Genomic DNA, 3,773 nt, shown 5'->3' on the forward strand with positions numbered 1-3,773 from the left:
GACACCAAACCCTCCATGGGTGACACCAAACCCTGGAGACACCAAACCCTCCATGGGTGACACCAAACCCTGGGGACACCAAACCCTCAATGGGTGACACCAAACCCCGGGTTTATCAATGGATAAATGGAATTTTCTCATGGATAAATGGAATTTTCCCATTGGATAAATGAGATTTCCCAATGGATAATTGGAATTTTCCAATGGATAAAGGAATTTTCCAATGGATAAAGGGAATTTTCCCATGGGTAAAGGGATTTTCCCATTGGATAAATGAGATTTTCCCATGGTAAATGGAATTTTCCAATGCTAAATGGAATTTTCCCATTGGATAAGTGAGACTTCCCAATGGATAAATGGAATTTTCCCATGGGTAAAGGGATTTTCCCATGGATAAAGGGAATTTTCCCATGGATAAAGTGATTTTCTCAATGGATAAAGTAATTTTCTCAATGGATAAAAGGAATTTTCCAATGGATAAATGAGATTTCCCAATGGATAAAAGGAATTTTTCCATGGATACATGGAATTTTCCCATGGAGAAATGGATTTTTCCCATGGATGAATGAGATTTTCCACTGCATAAATGGGATTTTCCCATGGATGAATGAGATTTTCCACTGGATAAATGGAATTTTCCCACGGATAAAGGGATTTTCCCATTGGATAAATCAGATTTCTCAATGGATAAAGCGATTTTCTCAAGGAATAAATTAAATTTTCCCATGGATAAATGAAATTTTCCAATGGATAAAGGGAATTTTCACATGGATAAGTGGGATTTTTCCCAGGGATAAATGGAATTTTCCAATGGGTAAATGAGATTTCCCAACGGATAAATGGAATTTTCCCATGGATAAATGGAATTTTCCCATGGATAAATGAGGTTTCCCAATGGATAAATGGGATTTTCCAATGGATAAAGGGATTTTCCAATGGATAAAGTGATTTCCCAATGGATAAATGGAATTTCCCCGTGGATAAATGGAATTTTCCCATGGATAAATGGGATTTTCCCAGTGGATAAATGGAATTTTTCCATGGATAAATGAGGTTTCCCAATGGATAAATGGGATTTTCCCATGGTAAATGGAATTTTCCAATGGATAAATGAGATTTTCCCATGGATAAATAGGGTTTTCCCAATGGATAAATGGGATTTTCCAGTGGATAAATGGATTTTCCCATGGATAAATGGGATTTTCCCATGGATAAATGGGATTTTCCCGATGGACAAATGGAATTTTCCCATGGTAAATGGAATTTTCCAATGGATAAAGGGAAATTTTCCATGGATAAATGTAATTGTCTCATTGGATGAGATTTCCCAATGGATAAATGGAATTTTCCCATGGATAAATGGATTTTCCCATGGATAAAGGGAATTTTCCCATGGATAAAGTGATTTTCCCAATGGATAAATTGATTTTTCCCATGGATAAATGGAATTTCCCAATGGGTAAATGAGATTTCCCAATGGATAAATGGAATTTTCCAGTGGATAAATGGGATTTTCCCATGGATAAATTAATTTTCCCATGGATAAAGGGATTTTTCCAATGGATAAATGTAATTTTCCCATGGAGAAATGGAATTTTCCAATGGGTAAATGAGATTTCCCCATGGATAAATGGGATTTCCCCATGGTAAATGGAATTTCCCCATGGATAAATGGGGGGAGGCGCAGGTGGGACCCCCTGATCCAGACCCCAGACCCCAAAGGAGGTGCGGGTGGGACCCCTGACCCAGACCCCAGACCCCGGGGGAGGCGCAGGTGGGACCCCCTGATCCAGACCCCAGACCCCAAAGGAGGTGCGGGTGGGACCCCTGACCCAGACCCCAGACCCCTGGGGAGGCGCAGCTGGGCCCCGCCAGCCTCAGGCCGCGGGCTCACCTGGCCCAGGTGAGATCCCAGCAGGAAAAGCAGAGCTGCAGCAGAGACAGAGAGCAAAGCCAAACTCTTGAAACACACGGACTCTGGATGGGGGGCAGGGGGGCAGTTCCTGGGGGTGGCATTTGGGACTTTGCCCCGGGCAGGCCCGGGATGGACGGATGGAGCCCGCCAGGAGCCCGGGCAGGCGGGACGGGGGTCAGTGCAGCCGAGGGCGGGAGCCATAAAGTGCAGCGAAGCTTCCGGAGCTCCCGGCGCGGCTCCGGCAGCGGCTCCGGAGCTCCGGGATTCCCGGGGGGCTCCAGTGTCCGGGGGAGGGGGGACGTGGGGACACCGTGACACCGGGCGGGGGGGGGACGCGGCTCAGGAAGGACCAGCGGCGCCGGGACAGGGCCGGGTCCTTTCCCGGTTCTGTTCCTGGCTCCGCTCCCGGTTCCTTTGCTGGTTTGGTTGCCAGTCCTGGTTCCGTTCCTGGTTCCTTTCCTGGTGCCAGTTCTAGTGCTGGTTCCGTTCCCAGTCCTGGTTCCGTTCCCAGTGCTGGTTCCGTTCCCAGTCCTGGTGCGACTCCTGCTTCCTTTCCCAGTCCTGCTTCCTTTCCCAGTGCTGGTTCCGTTCCCAGTGCTGGTTCCGTTCCCAGTCCTGGTGCGACTCCTGCTTCCTTTCCCAGTCCTGCTTCCTTTCCCAGTGCTGGTTCCGTTCCCAGTGCTGGTTCCGTTCCCAGTCCTGGTGCGACTCCTGCTTCCTTTCCCAGTCCTGCTTCCTTTCCCAGTGCTGGTTCCGTTCCCAGTGCTGGTTCCGTTCCCAGTCCTGGTGCGACTCCTGCTTCCTTTCCCAGTCCTGCTTCCTTTCCCAGTGCTGGTTCCGTTCCCAGTGCTGGTTCCGTTCCCAGTCCTGGTGCGACTCCTGCTTCCTTTCCCAGTCCTGCTTCCTTTCCCAGTGCTGGTTCCGTTCCCAGTGCTGGTTCCGTTCCCAGTCCTGGTGCGACTCCTGCTTCCTTTCCCAGTCCTGCTTCCTTTCCCAGTGCTGGTTCCGTTCCCAGTGCTGGTTCCGTTCCCAGTCCTGGTGCGACTCCTGCTTCCTTTCCCAGTCCTGCTTCCTTTCCCAGTGCTGGTTCCGTTCCCAGTGCTGGTTCCGTTCCCAGTCCTGGTGCGACTCCTGCTTCCTTTCCCAGTCCTGCTTCCTTTCCCAGTGCTGGTTCCGTTCCCAGTGCTGGTTCCGTTCCCAGTCCTGGTGCGACTCCTGCTTCCTTTCCCAGTCCTGCTTCCTTTCCCAGTGCTGGTTCCGTTCCCAGTGCTGGTTCCGTTCCCAGTCCTGGTGCGACTCCTGCTTCCTTTCCCAGTCCTGCTTCCTTTCCCAGTGCTGGTTCCGTTCCCAGTGCTGGTTCCGTTCCCAGTCCTGGTGCGACTCCTGCTTCCTTTCCCAGTCCTGCTTCCTTTCCCAGTGCTGGTTCCGTTCCCAGTGCTGGTTCCGTTCCCAGTCCTGGTGCGACTCCTGCTTCCTTTCCCAGTCCTGCTTCCTTTCCCAGTGCTGGTTCCGTTCCCAGTGCTGGTTCCGTTCCCAGTCCTGGTGCGACTCCTGCTTCCTTTCCCAGTCCTGCTTCCTTTCCCAGTGCTGGTTCCGTTCCCAGTGCTGGTTCCGTTCCCAGTCCTGGTGCGACTCCTGCTTCCTTTCCCAGTCCTGCTTCCTTTCCCAGTGCTGGTTCCGTTCCCAGTGCTGGTTCCGTTCCCAGTCCTGGTGCGACTCCTGCTTCCTTTCCCAGTCCTGCTTCCTTTCCCAGTGCTGGTTCCGTTCCCAGTGCTGGTTCCGTTCCCAGTCCTGGTGCGACTCCTGCTTCCTTTCCCAGTCCTGCTTCCTTTCCCAGTGCTGGTTCCGTTCCCAGTGC

At 51.2% G+C, this 3,773-nt stretch overlaps 1 protein-coding gene across 1 annotated transcript in view; it reads right to left on the reverse strand.

The window, feature by feature from the left end:
- LOC121342502 (protein HGH1 homolog) overlaps positions 1 to 1,999 on the reverse strand; it is a 6,137-nt gene extending 4,138 nt beyond the window's left edge. Inside the window, exon 1 of the mRNA XM_041416992.1 lies at positions 1,895 to 1,999. The gene's annotated coding sequence lies outside the window, so the exon portion shown is untranslated. The remainder of the gene's footprint in view (positions 1 to 1,894) is intronic.
- Positions 2,000 to 3,773: the final 1,774 nt, after the last annotated feature.

Source organism: Onychostruthus taczanowskii, unplaced genomic scaffold (assembly GCF_017590055.1).
Source record: "Onychostruthus taczanowskii isolate IOZ18803 unplaced genomic scaffold, ASM1759005v1 scaffold535, whole genome shotgun sequence".
In the NCBI taxonomy this organism is placed as follows: domain Eukaryota; kingdom Metazoa; phylum Chordata; class Aves; order Passeriformes; family Passeridae; genus Onychostruthus; species Onychostruthus taczanowskii.